We start from the raw sequence: 14,789 nt of genomic DNA on the forward strand, positions 1-14,789 counted from the left end.
AAATAAAAACTAAATGAAAATTAGTTTTTAAAAATTAATATAATTAATTAAATGGAAAAAATGTGATGGTTAACTTCATGTGATAAATTGGCTATTCTATGGTATTACCTAGTTTGGGTTCAAATGCAACCTAGATGTTACTATCAAGGTATTTTTTTTTTTAATATGAAATTTATTGTCAAGTTGGTTTCCATACAACACCCAGTGCTCATTCCAACAGGTGCCCTCCTCAATACCCATCACACACCCTCCCCTCCCTCCCACCCCCCACCAACCCTCAGTTTGTTCTCAGTTTTTAAGAGTCTCTTATGCTTTGGCTCCCTCCCTCTCTAACCTCTTTTTTTTTTTTTCTTCCCCTCCCCCACGGTCTTCTGTTAAGTTTCTCAGGATCCACATAAGAGTGAAACCATATGGTATCTGTCTTTCTCTCTATGACTTATTTCACTTAGCATCACACTCTCCAGTTCCATCCACATTGCTACAAAAGGCCATATTTCATTCTTTCTCATTGCCATGTAGTATTCCATTGTGTATATAAATCACAATTTCTTTATCCATTCATCAGTTGATGGGCATTTAGGCTCTTTCCATAATTTGGCTATTGTTGAAAGTGCTGCTATAAACATTGGGGTACAAGTGCCCTATGTATCAGCACTCCTGTATCCCTTGGATAAATTCCTAGTAGTGCTATTGCTGGGTCATAGGGTAGATCTATTTTTAATTTTTTGAGGAACCTCCACACTGTTTTCCAGAGCGGCTGCACCAGTTTGCATTCCCACCAACAGTGCAAGAGGGTTCTTATTTCTCCACATCCTCACCAGCATCTATAGTCTCCTGATTTGTTCATTTTAGCCACTCTGACTGGTGTGAGGTGATATCTGAGTGTGGTTTTGATTTGTATTTCCCTGTCAAGGTATTTTTTAGATGTGATTAACATTTATATCAGCAGACTTTGAGTAAAGCACATTACCCTCCACCCTGTAGGTGAACATCATCTAATCAGTTGATAGCTGTAAGAGAAAACATAAGAGGACTGAGGTCCTCCAAAGAGTAAGGAATTCTGCCTCCAGACTGCCTTTGGACTCATGCTGCCAAATCACCTCTTCCCTGCATCTCCAGCCAGCCTACTGCAAATTCAGACTTGCCAGCCTCCATAATCCTGTGAGCCAATTCCTTAAGATAAATTCCTCTCCTTCTCTCTATTGGCTCTGTTTATCTGGAGAATCCTAAGACCTGCACCCCCATGCCCATCAAAACAAAGGAAAAACTACAACTGTGTGTACAAAAACCTTATGAGTGTGGTCTCCAGAGCAGCAGCAAGACTGACTTTCCAGAGTCAATGAAATTATCACACACATGCGTAAGTCTGCTTGATTTAACACACTTAAGTTATTCAGTGATCTCTGGGGACAGCTTACCCCAAGGAATCAAGAGTCCATGTCGTTTTAGAGCTCAATGGTTTTGCGAAGCCTGGTCCTTCTAGGCAGGATTTGTGGAAAAAGAAGAAAATTATTTAAAGTAAACAGCTTGAGAGGGTCAGGGATTTAAATACAATGCAAATACTCATCACCACTTCTGACTTGAGGCCAGAAGGTTCTTCAGAGCAAAGCGTACCTTCTTTTCAAAAGTATCTTGAAAGATGAATAAACACCCATCCCCACTGCCCTGGCCAAGACAACATGGGCACCAGGAATGACCATGCTAGCTCTGGGCACAAAATTCTGGCTATGGAATCAGAATCCAAGATGGAACTCACTGCTCTATAAGCATTGGTTCTTCTCCCAGGTGGAGTAAAATGAACCCAAGGGAGAGCAAAGAACTGGGCTTAACAAGTTTGGCTAGTGGAATACCTGAGATATAAATACAAATCACAAATATGCTGTTTCTAGGTCACAGTAGTAATTACTGTCCATATGTCATACTCACAACTAAAAATTCTGAAAGCCACATTTAAGGTCCATCATTTCTATCCCCACAGCCAGGCACAGAAGATGAGGCAGTCATGATAATGTTGGGTAGGGACCAACCAGTTAAATGAATGCTCAATAAGCTTCTGCTAACAGTACAAATGCACACCAGAGACAAAAAGCACATCCCTATTTCCTTGAGACCATGTTCTAAGAGGCTTTCAACGCAGAAAATTCATACAAATGCAAATCTTATCACTGAAATGTTCTGAAATCCTATTAGATAACCTGAAATTAGGCCAGAGCTGACATGTTTATGCCCCACTCACGGCCCTAGGTTCTCCACAATCTCCTGCAGAGTTCCTGTGCTTAAGGCCCCAACTTGTGACCAGATATTCTCCAGATATAAGATATAAGGAAGACAAACAACAAAATGACAGATATAAACCCTCCCATATAAGTACTTACATTAAATGTAAATGGACTAAGCAATCCTAAGGCAGACACTGACCTAATAAATTTTTTCAAATGAACCAATTATATGCTATGAGAGACACATTTTAATCCAAAGATAAAAATAGGTGAAACTAAATGAATAGAGAAAGACACACTATGTAAAGAGAAACTAAAAGTAGGCAAAAAGTAGCTTTACTAATATTAAATATGAAACAAAATACACTTGATAAAAATTGATACTAAACACATGATGAAAGGGCCAATCTCTCAGCAAGATTTAACAATCATGAACACATACGCACCCAACAACATAGCTTTATAATACATGAAACTTCAGAGAATATAATTTTATATGCAGTACATCCTCAATATTAAAAAAAAAACATTAAGGGGCACCTGGGTGGCTCAGTCGGTTGAGCTTCCGACTTTGGCTCAGGTCATGATCTCATGGTCTTGAGTTCGAGCCCTGCGTTGGGCTCTGTGTTGACAGCTCAGAGCCTGGAGCCTGCTTCAGACTCTGTGTCTCCCTCTCTCTCTCTGACCCTCCCCCATTCATGCTCTGTCTCTGTCTCAAAAATAAATAAATATTAAAAAAAAAAATTAGAAAAATAAATAAAAATTTAAAAAACGTTAGAGCTAATAAATGATTTAGCAAAACTGCTAGATACTAAAGCAACACATTAAAATCAGCTGTATTTCTTTATGTCGCAATTAACAACCAAAAAGAGATATAAAGAAAACATTCTATTCTATTTACAATAGCATCAACATTTTAAAAAGGGACTTCTAGGGAAGATGGTGGAGTAGGAAGAGCCCAAACTTACCTTGTCCAGTGGGTACAACTAGATAACACCCACATCAGTGTAAATGACCCAAAAAACAACCTGAAAACTGGCAGAATAGACCCTCTACAGCTAAATGTAGAGAAGAGGCCATAGAAAAGAAAGTAGGAAGGGGGGAGACATGGTCGGGAGCCAAATGGACCCACAGAACTGTCCTCAGGACAGAGGTACACCATGAGCGTGGAAAGGTGAAAAGAGCAGAACCCCACACAAGGCTCCCACACAGGATATATGAATCCCCATAACATTCAGTTTCAAAACCAGAGGAGCCTAATTCTCCAAGTTCTTACAATCACACCAGAAACCTTAAAAACCAGTGAGCTCAGTCAGCTCTGGGAAAGCCTGAGGGCAATAGAAAACTGAGTCCCCACCCTTCAAGCAATGCACAACAAACAGTCCCCCTGAGATACAAGAGAGAAGCAACATTTTGAAAAATGCCTGGGGAATACAGGAAGGAGATTTATTTACTAATATTGGAACATAACCTGGAAGGGCAGGGATCTTTGGGAGACTTCTCTAGGAACAAAGGAGCTGGTGGGTGCCATTCTCCACCCTCCCAACTCACCAGCATAGATATAATACAAGCACACCTTTGAGAACCAGTGCTCTCCCACACTCTCCACCTACCTTGCTAACAGTATGCCCCACCCCTACCCCCAAGCACTTCTGTGGACCCATCATCACCAAACCCACCAGCCTAGTTTTCCCAAGGAGCAGCAGGTGCCTTCCTACAATGGACCAGCATGGACCTTGTAGGCACTGTGAGCCCAACCTATGCATTCTCCTGGGGACTGCCCCATCCACTACACTCTTGGTTGGAGCTTACCCAAAGAGGTGTCACAAGTCTAACAGTATGCAAGCAGCCCCAACACAGGCCAACACCACTTCAAAGTGCCTCTGCCTAGGCACACAACCAGTCAGACAGTGGCCCCAGCAGTAGGCTAGGAGAAGACATCTGGTCTGACTGCAGGCCCTACCTACTAATGAAAGATCTTCAGGAGACAATACACGGAAAGCAACCTTTAGTTCAGTGCTACTGCAGCTCTGGCAAATGCCTGAACTGACTCAAGACCAAGACAGCCCTGGAGTGACTGGGTGGCACAATCGGTTAAGTGTCCAAGTCTTGGTTTTGGCTCAGGTCATGATCTCATGGTTCTTGAGTTTGAGCCCCTTGTCAGGCTCTGTGCTGGCAGTGCAGAGCCTGCTTAGGATTCTCTTTCTCTCTCCTCTCTCTGCCCCTCCCCTGCACTCTCTCTCTCTCTCTCAAAATAAATAAACTTAAAAAAAAAAAAAAAAAAAAAAGACCAAGACAGCCCCAGAATAATACACTAACAACAAAGGAACCAAATCTTGACCACAACAGGCAAAGAAAGCCACTGCACATGACTGGATTGAAGGCAAATCAGCTCAGCCACAACAGTAGGGCACATGCAACACAAAGAGGATACCCCTGAAATGTGACATTCTGATGAACAGGGGATACTGCCCTGTAGGGCACTTCAGAACCTCTTCTTCATAAGGCTACTATTTTCAGGAGCAGGAGACAGAGCTGACTTTCCTAACACATAGAAATAGACACAGAAAGTTAGACAAAATGAGGAGACAAAGAAATATGTCCCAAATGAAAGAACGGGAAAAATCACAGCAAGAGACCCAAACAAAATGGAGATAAGTAATATGCCTTATAAAGAATTTAAAACAATGGTGACTGGGGCACCTGGTGCCTCAGTCAGTTGAGCATCCAGCTTCGGCTCAGGTCATGATCTCACAGTTTGTGAGTTCGAGCCCCACGTTGGGCTCTGTGTTGACAGCTCAGAGCCTGGAGCCTGCTTGGGATTCTGTGTCTCCATCTTGCTCTCTGCCCCTCCCCCACTCATGTTCTCTCTCTCTCTCTCTCTCTCTCTCTCAAATATTAAAAAAACTGGGGCGCCTGGGTGGCGCAGTCGGTTAAGCGTCCGACTTCAGCCAGGTCACGATCTCGCGGTCTGTGAGCTCGAGCCCCGCGTCAGGCTCTGGGCTGATGGCTCAGAGCCTGGAGCCTGTTTCCGATTCTGTGTCTCCCTCTCTCTCTGCCCCTCCCCCGTTCATGCTCTGTCTCTCTCTGTCCCAAAAATAAATAAACGTTGAAAAAAAAAATGTTTATAAAAAAATTAAATAATGGTCATAAAGATACTTACTAGACTTGAGTAAAGAATGGAGGACTTCAAGGAGGTCCTCAAAAAAACAGAAAACAAAAAAGAACGAATTAGAGATGAAGAACTCAGTAAATGAAATTAAAAATACACTAAAGGGAACAAACAGTATATGAGAGCAAATAGAACTATGGATCACTGACCTGTAGGACACAGTAATGAAAAGCAATCATGCTGAACAGGAGAGAGAAAAACAATAAAAAATAAGAACAGACTAAGGGAATTCAGTGACATCATCAAGTGTAATAGCATTCTCATCATAGGGATCCCAGAAGGAAAAGAGAAAGAATAGAAAAATTTATGTCAAGAAATAATAGCTGAAAACTTCCTAAATCTGGTGAAGAAAACAGAAATCTAGATCTAGGAGGCACAGACAGCTACCAACAAAATCAACCCAAGGGAATCTACCCTAAGACATACAGTAATTTAAATGGCCAACAGTAGTTATAAAGAAAAAAACTTAAAAGCAGCAAAAGAAAAGAAGATAGTTACCATAAAGCTATCAGTGGACTTTTCAGGAGAAACTTTGCAGGCCAGAAGGGAGTAGCATGATATATTTAAATGCTGGAAGAAAAAGCCCACAATCAAGAATACTCTATCCAGTCAGACTATCATTCAGAACAGAAGGACAGATAGTTTCCCAGACAAACAAAAGTTAAAGGAATTCATCACCACTAAACCAGCCCTACAAGAAATGTTCCACTCTTGAGTGGAAAGAAAAGACCATAAGTAGGAGTAAGAAAAGTAGGAAGCACAAAAGCAGTAAAATTTAGTATACCTATACAACTCAGTCAAGAGACTCACAAACTAAAAGGATGTGAAGTATGATACCATACACCTAAAATGTTGGGGGAAAAGGCACAAATAGTGAGTTCTGACATAAGCAACCATCAACTTAATATAGACTACTATATACATAAGATGTTACATATAAACCTAATGATAACCACATATCAAAAACCAGTAATGGATATGCAAAAGATAAAGAGAAAAGAATCCAAGTATATGACTAAAGAAAGCCAGCAAACCATGAAAGAAAGCAAGAGAAGAAAGGAACAAAGAACTATTAGAACAAGCACAAAACAAGTAACAAAATGGCAATAAATACATACTTATCGATAATTATTTTGAATGCAAATGGACTAAACACTTCAATCAAAAGATACAAATGAATAAAACAAAAAAGCAAAACCCATCTATATGCTTCCTTGACCTAAAGACATATGCAGACTAAAAGGGAAGAGATGGAGAAGCATTATCATGCAAAAAAAGTGAAAAGCAAACCAGGATAACAATACTTATATCAAACAAAACAGACTTTAAACAAAGACTGTAGGGGTGCTTGGGTGGCTCAATCAGTTGAGCAGCTGACTCTGGTATCAGCTCGGGTTGCTGATCTCACAGTTGTGGGATCGAGCCCTACATCAGGCTCCAAGCTCCAGGAGCTTGCTTGGGATTCTCTCACTCTCTCTCTCTGTCCTTCCCCTGTTCGCACAAGCACCTGCAAACTCTCTCAAAATGAACATTAAAATAAAAAACAAAAATAAATAAAACAAAGATTGTGACAAGAGACAAGGAAGGACACTATATGGTAATAAAGTGGACAATCCAACAAGAAGATAGAACAATTGTAATACTTATGTAATCAACAGGAAAGCACTCAAATACAGAAAACAGTTAATAATAAACATAAAGGAACTAATCGGTAGCAATTCACTAATAGTGAGGGACTTTAATGCCCCACTTACATCAACAGACATATTACTGAAACAGAAAATCAACAAGGAAACAGTGTCTTTGACTGACACAATGGACCAGATGGATTTAACAGATATATTCAGAACATTCCATCCTAAAACACCAGGTCACACATTCTTTTCAAGTACACACAGAACATTCTCCAGAACAGATCATATATTAGATCACAAAACAAATCTCAACAAATTCATAAAGATCAGTCATACCATACCTCTTTTCTGACCACAATGCTATCAACCACAAGAAAAAATCTGGAGAGCACAAATATATTGAGGTTGAAAGCATGGTACTAAACAATGAATGGGTCAACCTGGAAATCAAAGAGGAAATAAAAAAAAATACCTGGAGACAAATGAAAATGAAAACTCAATGATCCAAAATCTTTGGGATGCTACAAAAGTAGCTCTAAGAGGGAAGTTTATAGCAATACAGGTATGCCTCAAGAAGCAAGAAGAATCTCAAACAATGCAACCTTATACATAAAAGAGCTAGAAAAAGAACAATAAACAAACCCCCAAACCAGCAGAAGGGAGGAAATAATAGATCAGAGCAGAAATAAATGGTGTAGAAACTAAAAAAGCAATAGAACACATCAATGAAACCAGGAGCTGATTCTTTGAAAAAAATCAACAAAATTGATAAACCTCCAACCAGATTCATAAAACAGAGAGAGAGGGAGAACTCAAACAAAATCACCAATGAAAAAGGAGAAATAACAACTGACATCATAGAAATACAAATGACTCTAAGACAGTATTATGAAAAACTACAGGCCAATAAACTGGACAACCTACAAGTAATGAATGGATAAATTCCTAGAAACATATAACCTCCAAAAACTGAAGCAGGAGAAACAGAAAATTTGAACAGACTGATTATCAGCAATGAAACTGAATCATTAACCAAATAACTTGCAACAAATGAAAATCCAGGACCAGAAAGCTTCACAGGAGAATTCTACCAAACATTTAAAAAGTTAATACTGGGGCGCCTGGGTGACTCGGTCGGTTAAGCGTCCAACTTCAGCTCAGGTCATGATCTCACGGTCCGTGAGTTCGAGCCCCACGTCAGGCTCTGTGCTGACAGCTCAGAGCCTGGAGCCTGTTTCAGATTCTGTGTCTCCCTCTCTCTCTGCCCCTCCCCTGTTCATGCTCTGTCTCTCTCTGTCTCAAAAATAAATAAACATTAAAAAAAAAAAAGTTAATACCTATTCTTCTCAAGCTATTCCAAAATATAGAAGAGAAAGAAAAACTTCCAAATTCATTCTATGAGGCCAGCAATACCCAGATACCAAAACCAGATAGCACTAAAAAAAAAAAAAAAAAAAAGAGAATTACAGGCCAGTATCTCTGGAACATAGATGCAAAAATCCTCAACAAAATACTAGCAAATTGAATCTAACAATAGATTAAAAAAAATCATTCACCATTATCAAGTGGGATTTATTCCCAGGATGCAAGGGTAGTTCAATATTTGCAAATCAATCAATGTGATACTTCACATCAACAGGAGGAAGGATAAAAAAACCATATGATCTTTTCAAAAGATGAAGGAAAAGCATTTAACAAAGTAAAACATACATTCATGGTAAACAAAACAAAACAAAACAAAAAACAACAAAAAACCACCTCTGAACAAAGTAGAGTTAGGAGGAACATACCTCAACTTAATAAAAGCCTTACATGAAAAACTGAGAGTTCAATGGGAAAAAACTGAGAGCTTTTCCCCTAAGACCATGAAAAAGACAAGGATGTCCACTCTCATCTCTTTTATTCAATATAGTACTAGAAGTCCTAGCCATAGCAATTAGACAACAAAAAGAAATAAAAGGCATCCAAACTGGTAAGGAAGAAGTAAAACTTTCACTATTTGCAGATGACATGATACTGTATTTAGAAAACCTGGACAACTCTACCAAAAAGCTACTAGAACTCATAAAGGTATTTGGTAAAGTCGCAGGATACAAGTAATCAATATGCAGAAATCTGTTGCATTTCTATACATTAAAAAAAAAGGGAAATTAAAGAAACAATCTCATTTACAAATGCACCAAAAATAACAAGATACCTGGGAATAAACCTAACCAAGGAGGTGAAAGACCTGTACTCTGAAAACTATAAAACACTGATCAAAGAAAGGAAGATGACACAAAGAAATGGAGAGACATTCAGTGCTCATGTATTGGAAGAATAAAAATTGTATCAATGCCTATACTACCCAAAGCAATCTACAGATTTAATGGAATTCCTATCCAAATACCAACCACACTTTTCACAGAACTGGAACAAAAAACCCTAAAATTTGTATGGAACCACAAAAGACCCTAAATTTTGAAAAAGAAAAGCAATGCTGAAGTATCACAGTTCCAGGCTTCAAGTTATACATATTACAAAGCTGTAGTGATCAAAACAGTATGGTACTGGCACAAAAACAGACACAGAACAATGAAACAGAAGAGACAACCTAGAAGTAAACCCGCAACTACATGGTCAACTAATCTTTGATAAAGCAGAAAAGAAAATGCAATGGAAAAAAGACAGTCTTTTCAACAAATGGTGTTAGGAAAACTGATCAGCCACAAGCAGAAGAATGAAACTGGACCACTTTCTTATACCATATACAAAATTAAACTCAAAATGGATTAAAGAATTAAATGTGAGACATGAAACCAAAAAATCCTAGAAAAGAGCATGGCAGTAATTTCTCTGACATTGGCCACATCAACATTTTTCTAGAAATGTCTCCTGACGCAAGGTAACTTAAAGCAAAAATCAGTTATTGGGACTACATCAAAATAAAAACCTTCTGACAGCAAAGGAAACAATTAACATAGCTGAAGGCAACCCATGGAATGGGAGAAGCTATCTGCAAATGACATATCCAGTACAGGATTGGTATCCAAAATATATAAAGAACTGATACAACTCAACACCCAAAAACTAAATAACCCAATTAAGAAATGAGCCTGGGTTGTGGGTGATGCAGGAGAGAAGCATCAAAGGAAAAGACTTCAAAAGGGAAGGCCTGGAGAAGGTGCAAGGCCTTAGGACATATTTACACAGCTGAATGCAGCTGCAGTTAGGCTTATAAGGAACGCCTAGAGCCATTAACAATGTCCAGGGCCGGATCCTCCTTAACACTGGACCCTTCCTAGTGTTATAGAAACCAATTAACTCAAAATTCAACCTTGAAAAGCTTAACCATTAGATTGATTAACACACTTGCTTAGCTGACTTTATGCACATAGTCTTTAGCAATTATCCTAATAAAAAGAAGCTTCATTCTGGATTCGGGGCCTCAATCCAACTTGAGTATGAGGACCTTCAATTAACTGCACTTTGCGGACTCATCTTTTGCGACTCCGGCCATACTCCCTGCAACACTGGGTAGGCTCAGTTGGTTGAGCACCTGACTCTTGATTTCAACTCAGGTCATGATCCCAGGGTTGTGTGACTGAGCTTAAGCTTTTCTCTCTCTCCCTTACCCCTCTCCCCTGCTTACATGCTCTCTCTTTCAAAAAAAAAAAAAGGAAAAAAAAAAAGAAAGAAAGAAAGAAAAGAAATGAGAAGACATGAACAGACATTTCTCCAAAGACATCCAGATGGCCAACAGACACATCACTCACCAACAGGGAAATGCAAATCAAAACTATAATGAGATATCACCTCACACCCATCCAAATGGCTAAAATAAAAAAACACAAGAAACAAGTGTTGGTTAGGATGTGGAGAAAGAGGAACCCTTGGGTACTGTTGCTGGAAGGCAAACTGGTGCAACCACTCTGGAAAACAATATGGAGGTTCTTTAAAACTAAAAATAGTATTACTCTATCATCCAGTAATCCCACTACTGGGTATTTATCCAAAGAATAGGAAAACGCTAATTCGAAAAGATATATGCAACCCTATGTTTATTGCAAACATTATTTACACCTCCAAATTATGGAAGCCACTCATGAATAGATGAATGGATAAAGAAGATGTGATATATACATAGAATGCAATAGTACTCAGCCATAAAAAAAGAATGAAATCTTGCCATTTGCAACAACATGGATGGATCTAGAGGATATAATGTTAAGTGAAATCGGTCAGGCAGAGAAAGACAAATACCATACAATTTCTTGTGTGGAATTTAAGAAACAAAACAAATGATCAAGGAAAAGATAGACAAACCATGTAACAGACACTTAACTATATAGAACAAACTGATGATTACCGGAGGGGAGGTGGGTGAAACACATGAAAGGATTAATAATAGTACACTTACCATGATGAGCACTGAGTAATGTAGAAATTTGTTGAATCACTATATGTACACCTGAAACTAATATTACACTATATGTTAATTATATTGTATGCTAACTACAGTGGAATTAAAATAAAATTTAAAAAAGGAAAGAAAAATACATATTTAAGAATAAGGAGGTGAAAGATTCATACAACACAAAACAGTGCTGAAAGTAGTAAGTATATTCCATGTTCATGGATACAAATAAATACATTCTATGTTCATGGTTTAGAAAACCTCATATTGCTAAGATGACAATATAACCCAAAGCCATCTACAGGTTTGATGTAATCTCTTTCAAAATACCACCATCATTTTTTGCAAAAATAGAAAATCACACCCCCAAATTAATATAGAGTTACAAGGTACCCAGAGGAGCCAAATGATTTTGAACAAGAACAGCAAAGTCAGAGGTATCACACTTACTGAATTCAAAACTTACTATGAAGCAACAATAATAAAACAATGTGGCACTGGCATAAAGACTGACACACTGACCAGTGAAACAGAATAGTACTAGAAATAAACCCTTGCATATACAGTCAAATGATTTTCAACAAGGGTGTCCAGACCATTCCATGGGAAAAGGGCAGTCTTTTTTTTTTTTAATGTTTATGTATTTTTGAAGGAAGGAGAGACAGAGCATGAGTGGGGGAAGGGTAGAGAGAGAGAGAGAGAGAGACAAAGAATCTGAAGCAGGTTTCAGGCTCTGAGCTATTAGCACAGAGCCTGACGTGGGGCTTGAACTCACAAACCACAAGATCATGACCTGAGTTGAAGTTGGTCACTTAACCGACTGAGCCACCCAGGCACCCCGAAAAGGACAGTCTTTTTAACAAATGGTGCTGGGGAAACTGGATATTTACATGCAAAAGAATTAACCTGGGCCATTACCTTACACTATATATAAAGCTAACTCAAATAAATAAAAAACCTAAACATAAAAGCTAAAACTAAAAAAAACTCTTAAGAAGGAAATATATTAGGAAAAGCTTCATAACACTGGATTTGGCAAGGATTTCTTAGATATGTACCAAAAGACTGACCACAAAGAAAATATAGATAAATTAGACATGAAAGTTAAAAACTAGTATATGCACCCAAGGATTCTGTCAGTGGTGAAAAGACAACCCACAGGATGGGAGAAAATATTTGCAAATGATTATTTGATGAGAGATTCACATCTAAAATATATAAAGAATTACCACAACTCAACAGCAGAAAGACAAACAACGTAATTTAAAAATGTACAAATGACTTGAACAGACATTTCTCCAAAGATATATAAATGACAAATAACTACATGAAAAGATGCTCAACATTACTAATCACTAGAGAAATACAAATCCAAATCAGAATGTGATACACTTTCACACCCATTAGGATGGTTATCAAAACAAACAAACCAACATGGGGCGCCTGGATGGCGCAGTCGGTTAAGCATTATGACTTCAGCTCGGGTCATGATCTCACGGTTCAAGAGTTTGAGCCCCACGTCGGGCCCTGTGCTGACAGCTCAGAGCCTGGAGCCTGCTTCAGATTCTGTGTCTCCCTCTCCCTCTGCCTCTCCCCAACTTCTGCTCTCTCTCTCTCTCTCAAAAATAAATAAAATGTAAAACATACAAAAAATATTTGTTTAAAAACAAACCAACAAACCAGAAAATAACAAGTGTTAGTGTGGTTGTGAAGAAACTGGAACCCCTGTACATTGCTGATGGGAATGCTGGTGCAGCTGCTGTGTTAAACAGTATAGCAATTCCTAAAAAAAACTAAACATTGAATTACCATATAATCCAGCAATTCTATTTCTGGGGATATACCCAAAAGAATTGAAAACAGGATCTCAAAGAGGTATCTGTATATCCATGTTCATAGCAGCATTCTACAACAGACAAAGGTGGAAACAACCTAAATGTTCATCAACAGATGAATGGACAAAGAAAATATGGTATATACATACAAGGAAATATTATTCAACCTTAAAAAGGAATTAAATTCTAATACATGATAAAAGTGGATGGCCTTACTAAGTGAAATAAGCCAGAAAAAAAAGGACAAATATTATATTATCGCACTTATATAGATATCTGGAATAGTCAAGTTCACAGACAGATAGTAGAATGGTGGTTGCCAGGTGCTAGGGAAATGTAGGAATGAGGAGTTTTTGTTTAATGGGCACAGAGTTTCCGTTTGAGATGATGAAAAAGTTCTGGAGATGAATAGTGGTGATGGTTACATAACAATATAAATGTACTAAAAAGGAATGAAATACTGATACATGCTACAACAGAAATGAACTTCCAAAAACAGTATTTTAAATGAAAGAAGCCACACATAAAAACTACAAACTGTATACTTCCATTTATGTTAAATGATCAGAAAAAGCAACTCTATAGAAGACAAAGTAAATTAGCAATTAGCTAGAGCTGGGTTAGAAATGGGGATTATAAAAGATCACGTGGAATCTTACTGGAGTGAAAAGTATGTTTTAAAACCGGATTATGGTGATGGCTACACAACCCTGTAAATCTACTATAAATCACTGTATGCTTAAAGTAAATAAATTATGTACATTATACCTCAATAACTTGTTTAAAATATTTTTTCGCTGAGATATCTTACTGGACTTGTGTTAAACTTATACATCAATTTGAAGAGAACTGACATCTTTACCACGTTGAGTGTTCCAACTCAGGACCATAGTATGCTTCTCCATTTATTTACATCATCTTTGTTTCACTCATCAGCATTTTGTCATTTTCAGGATACAGTTCCTGTGTTTTTAGATTTATATCTAAGTATTTGATTTTTTTTAAACTACTGAAAATGGTATTTTATTTTATTTTTTATGTTTATTTTTAGAGAGAGAGAATACAAGGTGGGGAGAGAGAGAATCTCGAGCAGCCTCCACGTTCAGCGCAGAGCCCAGAAGGGCTCAATCCCACAACCCTGGAATTAGGACCTTAGCTGAACCAAGAGTCGGTTGCTCAACCAACTGAGCCACTCAGGTGCCCCTGAATATGGTATTTTAAAATGTCACTTTCTAATCGTATGTTGCTAGTATACAGAATGACTGACTTACATGTATTGACTTTGCATTTTGTGACCTTGCTAATCTCACTTACTAGTCCTAATAGTTTTCTCATAGATGCCTTGGATTTTCTGTACAGATCATCATGTCATCTGCAAATAAGGGACAGTTTCATTTTCCCTGCCAACTTCTATGCCTTTTTTTTCTTTTTCTGTCCTTACTGAAATGCCTAAAGTTCTTACATTATGTAGATGTAATTAATCCATACTATACCTGGGGCTGCTAAGAACTGGCTAAATTTTGGTTGCAAAAA

The 14,789-nt window shown here is 38.2% G+C and overlaps 1 protein-coding gene across 2 annotated transcripts in view; it reads right to left on the bottom strand.

Moving 5' to 3' along the window:
• Positions 1–14,789, bottom strand: part of CYFIP1 (cytoplasmic FMR1 interacting protein 1) — a 133,933-nt gene that overhangs the window by 111,555 nt on the left and 7,589 nt on the right. The window lies entirely within an intron of this gene.

This window comes from Lynx canadensis, chromosome B3 (genome assembly GCF_007474595.2).
Source record: "Lynx canadensis isolate LIC74 chromosome B3, mLynCan4.pri.v2, whole genome shotgun sequence".
In the NCBI taxonomy this organism is placed as follows: Eukaryota; Metazoa; Chordata; class Mammalia; order Carnivora; family Felidae; genus Lynx; species Lynx canadensis.